Source organism: Bombyx mori, chromosome 13, assembly GCF_030269925.1.
Source record: "Bombyx mori chromosome 13, ASM3026992v2".
Classification (NCBI taxonomy): domain Eukaryota; kingdom Metazoa; phylum Arthropoda; class Insecta; order Lepidoptera; family Bombycidae; genus Bombyx; species Bombyx mori.
This window is the reverse complement of record NC_085119.1, coordinates 16,913,541-16,928,707: the sequence shown is the minus strand read 5'-3', so window position 1 is coordinate 16,928,707 and position 15,167 is coordinate 16,913,541.

The window sequence follows — 15,167 nt, the reverse complement described above, 5'->3', positions numbered from 1 at the left end:
ATGCCGCGCAGGACGCTATCGACGCGGGCGCGGGGGTGGGGGGCGACATCGGCGAGTCTGGGATATTCGCGGCGGCGGCGAGCGGTGCGCGGGACTGAGCTGCTAATTTGGCTTTATGGGCCTTAAATTGAGTCATGATGTCCGGGCAAAACTCCCGGACGAAAAGGACGAACATGGCGGGGTCGTCGTCCGCCATGGTGGTTGTGCCCAGGGGGGGCGTCCCCGGGACTTAAAGCAACTCGCCGAAAGGCGAGTCCCCTGAGTGGGAGTTTAAACCCCCTGCGCTGTACCAGCCAGCAGTGATTTGCAGGGGGGGGATGCCTATGCCGTGAAAACGGCAGTCAGCTGGGATTGGGGTGGAGAGTTTGGGAAGGTGGGGCCCCACTGGGTTGTGAGTGCCACAACAAGCGGTGATCGCAGTGGGGGTTAGTCTCGAAAGAGACTGTTTTTTAAAATGATAGATAAATAAAAATAATAATGACAATGGATTGGATGTTTTGGTGATAATATGAAATTGTCGTTTTCGATTGCAGAACTACGAACTCGAATTACGCTTTACCGAATCAAGGTCGCGATGCCAGCGACAGAGCGTCCGGAATGCAAAACAAAGTCGCGATCAAAGCGACAACGACGATGTCGTGCAAACTAGACACACAATCGCGACAGCAGCGACAATTATTCAGGAAAACGCGTCCGGGCTCAACAGCGTTGCGATCGGAACTGACTTCATACTTGACGAAAACATGTAAATGTATTATTGTATAGCAGCTGTCCACGCGGATGCATCGCTCACTCAAGTAGGAGAGAGACAGATGTCAAACGCTGCCGAACGCGGAGGCCGATTGTGCCTCTTTGTCGCTCGTTGCGCGGTCTCGCTTGCACTTCAAGCCTTAAATGGAACGCCTTATGAGTCATGTATTTTCATGCGTGTAGCCGGCTCCATCGAATTATAAGACGTAGTCACGTTAAAAACCCCATTCGACAAATATCATTTTTATTTTGGTTATGACCGTGAAATAGAAATTACAAATAAATATTCCTTAATAAATTTTTTTATGATTGAAAGATTACTGGTGGCCCGGAGGCCTTTCCAGTTTCACCAGGACAGGTGGGCGAGCAAAAGCTCAGCCAGGAGGGGTGGGATTTGCTAACAACCGCCCGAGCGCCTCCGAAGGAGACATTCCTTAATTATCCTAGCGGTGCAGTAAAGATCTATTTTTTACATAACAACTACCTTTCAATTTATACAAAGGCACAAAAAAATCTAATCAAAATTTAAAGACGAGACTAGAAAATATTTAGTTCATTTTTATTTATTACCCTTGTAGGCAGACGAGCATATAGCCCACCTGATGGTAAGTCGTTACCATCGCCCACGGACTTCAGCAATGCCAGAGGCAAAGCCAAGCCACTGCCTAAAAATACTGATACTGATTTTAAATTAAATTTTGCGGCAAATATTGTCGGTCTCGATTTTGGATTCGCAGAACCCTAAAGCCAGAACATTTTGAAGCACATGTAACGAAACACACGACTAACTCTTGCCTCGTGCATGTATGAACGAGTGTAGGCCGTGACGTCACACTTCAGACTTTTAAAGCGAACCAAAGTGCCTTTAATAAAACTTAATTTAAGAAATATATTAAGGAGAGGATTTTATGAACACGACGACCAATATGAACGTTTTTTTGGAACGAAGTTCCTTTTTTATTTAACTGTCGTACTTCGTATCAATACGTATTTTTCTCGATATTTTGTTTTCGAGGGCTTTTTATACCATCGAATATTGTTAGTCTGTGCTTATGTTTGTCAGTATTCACAGTCGCTGATGGACATCGACATTGTCATTGTCTAGAGCCTTGTAGAAAAAGGGTATTTCTGTCGAGCTGTGTACGCCACCCACGCCTGGGTTCCTCCTCTTACAAGCTGGATGGAGCTGAAGCTCTTAGAGAGCTGGGTCACGGATGGGACCCCGGTCACGACCCCCCGGCTCGGCGGCGGCGGATATCTGCGATGTGAGGAGAGCTTTGCCTCACTCGCTCCGCTGCCTCCTTCCGCGAGAAGGTGCACTCGCAGAAGTCGAGCATAGTCTTTCAGGACTCGTCACCGCCAAGCATCGACACCACGGCGCCAGGCAGCGACAAGTCCGGTCCTATCTCACGACCAGGACACGGCGTTGCACCTCCCAAGCGGGGCAGACAGTGAGCTTATGCTCCGCCGTGTCCAGGTCGTGTCCACAATGGTAACACCTCGTCGTCGGCTCAGCCCCTATCCGATGCAGGTACTTCCCGAAGCATCTATGCCCGGTCAGCATCTGCACCAGACGAAAGTTGAGGCGTCCTCCGCCACGATTCACCCAGTTATCAAAAACCCGGTAAACCGCCATGGGGTTGGCCAAACGCTTCGACCACGACTTGAGCAGGAACTGCCGAGAATGGGCCTTTCGTACCCGCAGCTCACTTTTAGGGAGACTCGCCACGCCCAGAGTACGAAACCCGCTGCGTCACTGATAATCGGCAGCGAGCGACTACATTTCCAGCAACGGACGAGCTCATATTCATTTACGTATTCGTCTAAGCATCCCCTCCTCCGTGCGTCATATTCCTCAGTGCTGAGGGTCGTGACCTTTACGGAGCACTTTTGTTAGGACTATTGTCATCCATTCATTCCTGTCTTCCGCGCAGTCGATAGCGACATTGATGCTGGAGTCCAAAGTCGTTTTAAGCATCCCACCGGCTGAGTTATCAGCACATAGCAATCCAGGTATATCATATCTTTATGATAAATTGTATCCAAATCCATTCAATCTTAAACACACTAAAATTATTCGTGCCAGCATTTGACTTTTGATTGCTTTGTAGTCGATCCAGTCATCTGTGATCAGCCAAAATATGTGTAAAGTTTGCGAAATCGACAACAAATGAAATGCTGGTGGAGCTATGTCGTGAAACCGTGACCAAAAACACAATCCAAAACCACTGATTATATTTAAAAAAGTTGAATTTTATGTAAATGAAAATTCCATTCCGGCACGCCGCTCAGGGATACCACGGCATAGTTAAAAGCACTCATTAAAAAAATTAAAAATAGACAAATAAAATGTTGAGACAAAAGGAGCGCATCCACTTACGTGTGAATCCTTAGAGCCAACGTGTCGTGAATGTTCGAAAATAAGTACACACTAAACGTACATTATACTTACAAACGTGTTACAATTAAAACCGTCAGACACAGCCCACTGAGTTTCTCGCCGGATCTTCTCAGTGGATCGCATTTCCGATCCGGTGGTAGATTCTGCGAATCACGGCTCTTGCTAGGGTTCGTGTTAGCAACGTCGTCAGGTTTGAGCCCCGTGAGCTCACCTATTAGTTAGGGTTACGCTAAAATAGCCTCTCAAGGCTCTCAGCTAGGTAGGACAAAAACAACAAAAAATACAATTAAACCAAATAAGAGTTCCTCGGAAAAGCTATCTCCTAAAGAATCTCACCTAAAGAACGCAATACGAATCATACCAACTAGACCTGAAATTCATTTACCATTGTAAGAAGCAGCGATAAAGTTCTCGATTCACATGATTACCACGATGCGATGCTATGTAACGTGGCATGACGTAAGCAGAACGTGCTCGCTTGCTTTAAAATTTAATTAAGGCACGGTACGTACAGTCGGTTTCGCGCGTTAATCTCGTAAAGGCGGGGACACACGCGCCTTCACAAAGCAATTTTTAATTGCGCTTCAAGCTGAAAAGCGACGTGTCTTTGACATTTACGATTGATTAAAAAGAAAATGCACCGGCCTGCCGACCCCGGAATTAACGCGAACCTTTTAAATAGCTAATGTGTTATTTTCGGAGCAAGGTCGCCGATTCCACGGTTTGTTACCAGTGAGTTTATGTGGGCGAATGAAAACGGAACTTAGATGAAGGAAATATTTCTATTTTTATTAGCATAATTCGGCAGACTTTGGATAACTGTAGCGTCTGTGAGATACGGTAGTAGGTCACTCAGTTCCGATAATAACCAATTAGTATGAAGTCGTCGTAGCCTAAAAGATAAGACGTCCGGTGCATTCGTGTTGAGTGATGCACCGGTGTTCGAATCTCGGGCTTGACTTTCACGGTGATGGAATAACTTCATGTAATAAAAATCAAACCCGCAAAATTATAATTTGCGTAATTACTGGTGGAAGGACCTCTTGTGAGTCCGCACGGGTAGGTACCACCACCCTGCCTATTTCTGCCGTGAAGCAGTAATGCGTTTCAGTTTGAAGGGTGGGGCAGCCGATGTAACTATACTGAGACCTTAGAACTTATATCTCAAGGTGGGTGGCGCACTTACGTTGTAGATGTCTATAGGCTCCAGTAACCACTTAACATCAAGTGGGCTGTGAGCTCTTCCACCCATCAAAGCAATAAAATAAAATAAAAAATCAGAAAAGACGTAAGTTCGTATCTGATGATAGCATGGCGAGTCGTGGAGAAATTTCGATTTCTTTCTTATTCTGACCAAACAATAAACGGGTATAAAACAAAATTGAAAGCTTTGAATTACTTACTAAAAAATACTAAGAACGTTTGAAAGCTCGAATTACTAAATATAAAACAGTCAAAGAGCTTCGCGAGTTAAAAAAGCGGCGTAACAGAACTGGGTCAAGCACTAGTACTACTTTGAACTAAAAATGTTGTTCTTCAACGTAATTAGTGTTATATTTTGATACGCTTTCTCCGTCAGCAGTATTAAATCGTTTACATGGTAGTTTAACGACTTTATTGTTGAGATATGTTGTCGAGCTTTCACATGTTAAGTGGCCACTGGAGTTTTGGCATAACGACTGTACTGCTCCACTGGAATGTCGGACTAATTTGTAACAGAAAATGACAATACTGGTATACAACATATATCTAATATGTCCAACTATTGAAACTTTCGCTAGGATTAAATTTTATGATATAGAACATAAATAAACAGCAAAAAAAAACGAAAATAATCTTAATTTAGGTAATAAGATGAAGGTCAAGGGGCGATCTGAGGGGGTAGAGGCCGCGCAACGTGTTACCAGCACTCTAGCGCACTGCAAAGGAATAAATAGAGCGACCGGTTCGCGGTGTATCGCGTCCCGACCCGGCAGGCTGATTCTGGTCTAGCGGGGTATTCCGGGACACCAGTGGCACCATCTGGGCGGCCTGACGGGCTGCCGTACCGAGACGGCCGACGTTTCAAAGCCTTCGATTCGACTCGAAGGCTCCGTTGGCCGGGCGTCCTTGGGGTGAGCTGCGCTGTCTGGTTGTAGTGTTGACCGCGGTGACCCCCTTGCCTCATCCGGGTTCTAACCTTGCAGAGGATCGGATGCTTGGGCGAAGAGTGCAGGGGAGTTCTTTAGTGGGTAGAGCCCTAAAATTCCTTGGGCCTGCGGTCTGCTCCCAACAACTTGCAGATCGTCAAGTCCCACATACCCCGCGCGCCCCCTAGGCGCGGGGACCTCGTAGGAGGTTCGGCCCCTGGCCCGAAAAAAAAGGTAAATAAGATAGATGCAGTCGTTTTCATATAATGGTTCATGTTAAAATGGTTAGGTTAGTTGAAGTGGAGGCAACTTATGTGGGCCCTGTGTACTAGCAGAGTAGTACCTAGGAAATACATCAATTTACCAATTTGGAAAAACAAAATGCTTAATTTTTAAATGTCCTTTGATCCTGGAAATAATTTCGTGCTAATGATCCCAATAGGAACATCAGAATATCTGGATCATAGTGCACACTACCAGCGCTAGTGCTCAAGGAAAAGCTTGGGCGCAGTGATGTGTAGGCCACAGACTAAAAACAAGTTAGTCCTGTCTTGTCGTATCACTCTTGTAAGAGCGGTCGTGGTTTTCATTCAGTATCATTGCTGTGGGCAGATCTTATGTGAATAAAAGATACTGATGCGGAAGTAGCTCATAGTGGTCCGACCACATACACGTATTTTTTATATGCGATTAATGTAAAACTAATATTCCAGATTTAAATGCAAGGTAAAGTTTTCTCTTGTCATTCATCATCATCTGGTCATTTGTATCAGAAACACACATATGTACTTAGAGGACTAAATACCTTTAAAAGTGAGTGATTTTAAATAAGCATTCCTTCGCCCTACAAACTGGAACGCACGACTGCCTTCTTACAAAAACAAAACACTCAAAAAGAATGATTTCCAAATGAAGGTTCAAAGTTTGACAACTCGAAACAAAACAATATCTCAAACAACCCTTCGCGAAATCCATCGTAATTAAATAAAAGCAAGAACTATTTAAAATTCAACCCTCCCAAAAATTCTTAGAATCAACTTGAAATTTAATAATCCGAACAGCGAAGCAAGTTTGTTTGTTTGCCACTTCTCTGAGGATCGTTTTAATTCAGCAGGGCACCATCTGCCGCGACGTTGCATTTCCTAAACTTGTTTCTGACTTCATAATTTTCGGCAGTTTTGCCTACAAGTGCTTCGGTTTGTTATTCTTTTTGGTCCACCCAGACATATTTAGCCTGTACAGGATTTCTGTTGTTTTTGGAGGACTATCTATATATTAATACGTGAAGCAAAAACTTTGTATCCTTTTTTACGAAAATTGCGCGGACGGAGGAGTATGAAATTTTCCACACTTATAGAGAATATAGAGAAGAAGTGCACAATGAGTCCGCCTTGTCGACTCCATCAGGGGAGCGATCGACCAGGCGACGACTCTTGTGCCCAGCGGCGGGCCCAGAGGGTCTACCTCTCGGCCCATCTGAAGGCGATCATTCGCCGGAAGAGGGGCCTGAGGAGGCTCTGGGCGACAACTCGTTGTCCCAGGATCAAGCGCGAGCTTAATGAGTTGGAAGCGGAGTTGGCGGCGAAGATTAGCTCCTTCCGGGGCTTCGCGTGGGAGGAACGGATTGAGGAGGCCCGTGAGGACCCCTCTTCTGTGTCCCTCCACCGACTTTGCCGCCAGCTCTCAAATCGGCCTGCCCCGACTTGTCCACTCGTGGACGAGAGGGGCAACCGATGCTTCTCGGCTCAGGCCCGCGCCGATGTCCTGGCCGCAATGCTGGAGCGGCAGTTCGTTCCGAATGACTCTGCACCCTCAGAGGCCGCATTCCACCAATCGGTGGAAGAGAGCGTAGCGAACCTGCTCTCCTCCCCGGTGCCTCCGTTGGGAGATGATGCTTTCATCACTCCCAGTGAATTGCGCCTCTCCATCAAGCGGATGAAGAGGCGCAAGGCGCCGGGAGAGGACGGTATTCCCTCCCTCGCATTCTTCCACTTCCCTGAAACGGTCGTGTCATACATGACACGGCTGTTCAATTCCATTCTGTCCACAGGACACTTCCCGGGAATTTGGAAATTGGGCAAGGTTATCGCCTTGCCCAAACCCGGCAAGGATAGGAGAAATCCCTCCAGTTACCGTCCGATCACCTTGCTGTCGCATGTGGGCAAGTTGTTCGAGAGGCTGCTGCTGAGAAGGGTGTCGCCGCACATCCTTCCCAGACCCGAGCAGTTCGGGTTTCGCAGCGGTCACTCGACAACGCTGCAATTGGTCCGCGTCATGCATCACTTGGCGGATCGGTCCAACGCGCGCCAGTACACGGCCGCAGTCTTTCTCGATATCGAGAAAGCCTTCGACCGTGTCTGGCATGCGGGACTGATCCACAAGCTGGTGCAGAACACGGACCTCCAGCACGCCTACGTGCGACTGCTGGGGTCGTACCTGGAGGGAAGATCCTTCTTTGTCGCGGTCGAGGGCGCCAAGTCGTCGGTGCGCCCAGTCACGGCCGGAGTTCCTCAGGGAAGCGTCCTGGCTCCATTCCTCTACGCTCTCTACACCAACGACATTCCCACGCTCGAGGGTAACCTCCAAGCGTGGGAAGTAGACGTGAAGTTGGCGCTGTTTGCCGACGACAGCGCCTACTTCTCGTCATCCAACGTCCCCTCTGCGGCCATTTTGAGGATGCAGAGGCTTTTGGACCTACTGCCCCAGTGGCTGGACCGATGGAGGGTCGCGGTCAACGTGGGGAAGACTGCGGCTATCCTCTTCGGTCCGGTCCGCACAACATTCGTCCCGGGACAGCTCAGTCTCCGTGGCGCTAATGTCGAGTTTAGATCCAGCGTCCGGTACTTGGGGGTCGATATCGACCGGAGTTTGAGGATGACCGCCCACGCCAATAAGGCGTTGGCGGCCGCTCGCTGTGCGAGATTCCTCCTCCGGCCGGTGTTGGCCTCTAGGTTGCCGGTCAGGACTAAGCTCGGCATTTATAAGACGTATGTCCGTTCCCGTATCACGTACGCAGCTGAGGCCTGGTATCACCTCATCCCGCAGGGTATGCGGGCGAGGTTACAGGTCCAGCAAAATCTGGCTCTTCGCACGATAGTCGGAGCAGGGCGCTACGTCAGAAATGACGTAATCGCCTGGGATCTGGATGTGGAGTCGCTCGAGGAGTTCATCCGGAGGCTAGCTCGTAATCTTTACGAGCGGGCTGACGGTGGACCCCACGAGCACCTCCACAATATAGCTCCCTTGCACGCCAGACCACCTGATGGTCGGGCGCTACCAAGGGAGCTACTGGAACCCCCGGCTATGGTAAGATAGTCGGCTTAATCGGAGTGATATGGGAGTGCTCATAATGAGTGCCCCCATGGGACTGAGCTGTCCACACTCGTCATGTCCCCCCACATCGTTGGGGTGCCCCCTTATGGGGACCCATTTCCCACCCCCGTTGGGTGGACCACTCCCCCGTCTGGGGAGTGTTTAACATCGGTCCCTCCCCGCGACGGTCTTCCCCTTCTGGGGAGCCCCTAGCGGGTGAGCGCCAAACCAGTGCCGCGGCTCCCCCTCTGACTTGTAGAGGTGGGGCCGCGACATGGGGCCGGTGGCGGGCCCCACGGTTGCTGACTGTTGTCCTGGCTTATGTATATAGTAGAGTAGTTAGTTTTTAGTTAGTTTAGTTAGTTGTGTAGTTAGTTGTAAGGAAAAAAAAAAAAAAAAAAAAAAAAAAAAAAAAAAAAAAAAAAAAAAAAAAAAAAAAAAAAAAAAAAAAAAAAAAAAAAAAAAAAAAAAAAAATAAAAAATTATAGCATTAGGAAGCAGAGGACAGCAGCCGGCGCCGGGGTGCGTCGTCCGCGGGCACCACTCCTCCTGCATCATCAAGCCCGTCGTATTAAATATATGTATGTATTTTTGTCGATGTGAGTGTGCCGAAGCACGCTGCGAACAGCCCCCCCCAATCCAGTCCTGCATCCATTTCACCCCTGCCCTATGTGGCAGGGAGCGTCTGCCCGGGTAGTGGGGTTTACCCCGAGGCCCGCTCCGTGCCCCCGTAAGGGAGTACGACGACCCCGAAGAAGAAGTGCACAATGCTAATATTTTTTTTAAATAATGCATAAAAGATACATTAAATCAATAAAGAAAACATTACACACACTACATACCATGTATTTAATACACACACGCATGCATACTATTTATTGTCAAACTTGTCTGTTGTCAAATTGAGAATAGATTAAATATTGTTTGTTTTTGTTATTATAGAAGTATAAAATACAATCATAATAGTGTACAAACTTACAATTCCAATTAGTATATATAATTTAATAATTAGAATAAAGTAATAATTAGAATTTCGACTACTGCAGAGCCTCTAGTTTAATTAAGTATCAGTAAAGAGGTTTATGGTGAGGCTTGGTTGATTACTGATGATGATAGTGTCTGATTTAAAGGAAAATGCGGCAGGTTAGGTTATAATGAGGTAAGTATTTAAGAAAAGGTCCCGCTTCTGTAATGAAGTTTACTGTGCAATATTTTCAATAGGTAAGGTTCAGGTTTTTTTCATTTATTGCTTAAATGGGTGGACGAGCTCACAGCCCAACTGGGGTTTAGTGGTTACTGGAGCCCATTGACATCTACAACGTAAATGCGCCACCCACCTTGGGATATAAGTTCTAAGGCCTCAGTATAGCTACAACGGCTGCCCCACCCTTCAAACCGAAACGCATTGCTGCTTCACGGCAGAAATAGGCAGGGTGGTGGTACCTACCCGTGCGGACTCACAAGAGGTCCTACCTTTACCACCAGGGAAAGATCTAAAAGCGTCTATGTTTATGTTTTAAAAATAAGTTACTTAGCTTTCTCATCGTAGGTTCGACTACATGGATAACACTCTTTGTCGCGTGCAACAAGACACGTCCTCAACAATTGAATGATGAGTAACCTATATTCTTTCCGAGAGTACAAATTATTTACCTCCCGAATTGCGTCTAATACGGTTCAATAGCTGGGATGTGAAAACGTGACCAACGAATAGATTTACTTTCGTACACAATCACAATATTATTTTTTATGTAGCTTCTAACATGTTACAACATAAAAGTTCATTCCAAAAATCTTTAATACATTTTTCTTCCTATCTATGCTGATAGCCTTGAGAGGCTATTTCAGCTTCACCCTAACGTGTAGGTGAGCTCACGGGGCTCAAACCGGAGTGTTGCTAACACTGACCCTAGCAAGAGCAGTGCTTCGCAGAATCTACCACCGGATCAGAAACGCGACCCACATTTTTTTGCAACATTAAATATTCAAATCGGCTTAATATAACAATGCTTAAATTCTGTTATGTTAGTCCTGGAACGCGCACGAACAAATATGCAGAAAGACATACAGACAATAATTCTGAAAATCGCAGATTTATGCTATTTTACACTTTTTCGGCTACTTTGTTATTTTTATCCCGTTTCTACTATGTACAGACAGACCGGACTCAATTGTTTTAATGTATAGGCAAGGCTGGCCCAAATATAAAGCAACTCAAAAAAAATCTATCCTAAGCTATCGCCCGGAAGACTGTGGGCTTCATTAGCAAAAGCGAATAAGCTTGTGAGTCGCAAAAAGAAGTTCCCTGAACTAATTAGCAAATCCACGGAAGGACCTCTGTAATGCAGTTAGTACTCTGATCCTAGTTGATTGTGACTCACAATTGAATTATGGTTAATTTAAGCTGCTGCAATGTGCAGGAAAGAAATTCTACTGAACTATAAACTTCGTGGTTATTAGAGGTCTGTGGAATTTTAATTTTACTAGAGGTCCCGCAGTAGTCGAAATTCGACTATAATTAATTGGAATTGTAAGTTTGTACACTATTATGATTGTATTTTATACTTCTATAATAACGAGTTTCGCGAAGATTACGCTATAAAAAATATTAACAAAGACAAACAATATTTAATCTATTCTCAATTTGACAACAGACGCCAAGAACAAAAGTCTGACAATAAATAGTATGCATGAGTGTGTGCGTCAAATACATGGTATGTAGTGTGTGTAATGTTTTCTTTATTGATTTAATGTATCTTTTATGCATTATTTAAAAAAAATATTAGCATTGTGCACTTCTTCTCTATATTCTCTATAAGTGTGGAAAATTTCATACTCCTCCGTCCGCGCAATTTTCGTAAAAAGGGATACAAAGTTTTTGCTTCACGTATTAATATATAGATTTAGATAAGTTAGATGAAACTTATTTGATAGTGAAGAAGATAGGGAAATCGCAATGATAGGACGGGCCTGAAATTTCAGGATTTTCTTCAATGTATTGTAGATGAGTTGGATATTGTGTAAACATTTACAGCTTACTGTTATGTACTATAAGAGCTCATAGACAGCCAATAATATACTTCAGGTAGAAATCTAGTGTTGTCTTATGCTCGTCCTTTTCAGCAATCTGGAATACTGTGCCACATGGTGTCGTAGACTTAATATTAGGTATAATAGTTTAATAAATAGGTAAAACCTTTTAACATCTCATACTAGTAAGAATCAATTAATATATCGTCGCTTATGGTTTCGATTAGCTTTTAAACTATAATAGGCACTTTATTTCCCCGTTAAATGTACAAAGACTCCAAGAACTCTAGTTTATCTTACCGCGTCACCCAGAATCCTATAATCCAGTGGCTCCCTGAAGATTATCCCGTGATAATGAAGCTTTGGTCCAGTCAGTATTCATTACTATAACTTGCAGTTTTCCCCCTGCTAATGGCCCATAAACACGACCGCAAATAGACTAGGAAGAAACCGAGGACCGGCAATAATCTTAGACTAATATTATGTGGGGATCAAAGAACTGTTGATAGTTTTTCTGGATGTGATACAAGTTTGTTTTCGTTGGAATTACTTTGATTCAAAATGTTTTGGTAGTCACTGTATTTATTATTCATTTACGGATGGCAGTTTTATTGCTCTGCTAGTGCTTACTGTGAGGCTTGCACGGATAGATACCGACAACTTGTCTACTTCTACCGCAAAGCAATCATATTCAAATTCGAAGGATGCTACAATCAATCATGTTTTTTTTTTATGACTTAAGGATTACTGGTGGCCCGGAGATCTTTCCAGTTTCACCAGGACAGGTGGGCGAGCAAAGGCTCAGCCGGGAGGGTGGGATTTGCTAACAGCTGTCCGAGCGCCTCCGAAGGAGACCTAACAACTCAAGAGCAACTGCTTCGCGAATGAATCTACTATCGGATCGGAATCGCGACCCACTGAGATGCTCCTAGTGTTAGAGCTGAAGGCGTCTCAATCATGTTTCATGCATTTTGCATTGTGTGTGAGTGTGTGCATTCATATTTCACGAATTATGGGGTTTGGTAATGACGACAAATTAAAATCAGGTATACTGTTCTTCGCCCATTTATGCAATAAAATATAATATTGCGTAACACATCCAGCAACTATATATGCATGTAAAACCTCATAAAGTAAGTTTTCGTGGTGATAATCTAACAAATTTCATGCCCGTTTGATTACTGTCCGTAGTCGGGGTCCGCACCCAGAATTATAGCTTAACTTGAACTTTATTGTCTGCTAACTTAAGCTTCCATTTGAGACCTTGTTAACGCGTTCGTTTCAGACTTTTGTCATTATTATTAACACGATTTCATATTTTTACAGGAATATTACTGTTGTTGTCATGCTGATTTGACAAACAAAAACAGTTTTTAAGTTGGCAAGTTTTTTGAGTAAATTACTATTGTGTATTGCGTGTACGTCTTGTAGTCTCGGACGCCATCCGCTGTCTTGGAACGTGACGCTGAAGGTTAGTGATAGGCACCAAGATAATTTCGGCTTTTACTTTGTTGATATGCAAGAGTGACGGCGAACGGTCACTATCAAATGGGATACACGTTCTCCTGAATTCAAAACCAGTAAACATAAATATACGCATTGGTCCTAACGCCTTTTTTTTGTCCTACCTTTGCTGATAGTCTTGAGAGGCTATTTCAGCTTCATCCTAAAGTTTAGGTGAGCTCACGGGGCTCAAACCTGAAGTGTTGCTAGCACTGATCCTAGCAAGAGCATTGCTTCGCAGAATCTACCGTCGGATCAGAAACGCGACCCACTGAGAAGATCCGGTGAGAAACTTAGTGGGCTGTGTCTATGGGTTAATTTACTCGTCGAATCCTTCGTCGGTAGAAATCTCAGACTGTGAATTCTTGTTTGAATACACAGAAAGGTAGTAGCAACCGAACGACTTAATAGTAATGCGCTTAAAGCGATATACTCTTTGAGAAGAACCGAGTATATTCTGGGTGAATTCAGAGCCAAAACTGCACGTTTCACGTTCACAAAATGATAATCTCTTTACATAAATTTACATAAGAATAACTTGTGTACAGAGCCCATTATACATGTTAACTATGACGATGCCGGCCCGGGATTAAACTGGGGATCACCGGGATCACATAGTGCCATTCCCGGGCACTACCGAGCCAACGGATCTCGTTTATTGACCATTACGCTTAGGTTTGTGTGTATTGAAAGCTATATGAACTCTAGCTAACATTAAATTGCTCGAATAGTGTCTTAAGGTTCACTGAGGATTGGTACAAAAAGAGAAAAGATTTATTAGCTATTTAATAAAGATTTAATAATAATTTTTAAGATTATATAATAGATTATTTATTAAAATGATATAAGTATATAAGTATTTATTAGTATGCAGCCTCATTAGGGTTGGCCGTGGTACTGTAAAACTAAGACTTAAAACTCATATTTCATATTGAGCGGTGGCACTAACGTGGTTGATGTCTATGGGCTCCGGTGATTATTTAATACCAGGCGGAACGTGAGCTCGTCCACCCAGCTTAACAATAAAAAAATAACACGAGGCATGCATTGGCTTTGTTTGCAGATTTTGGATCTCTATTCGTATATGTACTATATGAATTTAATATTTTTATTCGAATATTTTGTCAACTTTATATTTTAGACCTTTTCAACTGCCTGTTATTAATAGTTATTTGGAACAGCCAATATCAATCACATGATAAGGTGTGACTGTCAACTTGGATTTTTGACAGATTTTATAGCTTTCAAAAGCCAGCGTATAGCAAACCACTGGACGACCAGATTCACGTACTAACTAGTCGTTGTTTTGTGCATTAACTTTAGGCATGTCCGCGCTACCCGACGGTGTAACTCAGATAGGTTAAAGCTGAAATTTCACAGCCCCTTTGGAACTTATATTCATGCAGTTTTCACTTACTATATCTTTTTTATTTATGTACTATCAACAGCAGCCCGAGGCGTACAGCACATACCACTGCCTAGCTTGAGTCTGATTTTCTTAGTTGTCAAGCAACGCTTAATTTAGTTGCTAATTTTCTTGTGTGTTTGTTTTATATATAACACTTTTTCTTTTGAAGATTTATGAACTTCGGTCATCAGTTTTGCTTATATATTTCATACATTCCATTCTAGACAAATTATCCCTTCCGCACGTAGCTGGAATAGTCCTTTAGGGCCTAAAGGTCTAAAGTGCTTCGAAAATAGGTGGAAAATTAGGTGAACATGGGCCTTCTTTGCATATTGATTTAAAAATACGCTATTTGATTCCATTTGTTTTTAGTGTACACGAAAAAGTATTAAAATTTATTTCACTTAATAAAAAAAAAAAAAACAGAATATTGCAGTTTTTAGTTGTTCAAAATGAAAATAAATTTGTCCAGATTAGCAACAAGTGTTTTCGCTCAGCCAGCAGATATCTTTCCATAATTCATGTTGTTTTATCACTGTTTAATTTGCCAAGATACTGGTTGCGCATTTTCTGAGAATAAAAAGTGGTAAGAGGACTCGTGATAGGTATTTGGGTTGTGATACTCGACCCAATT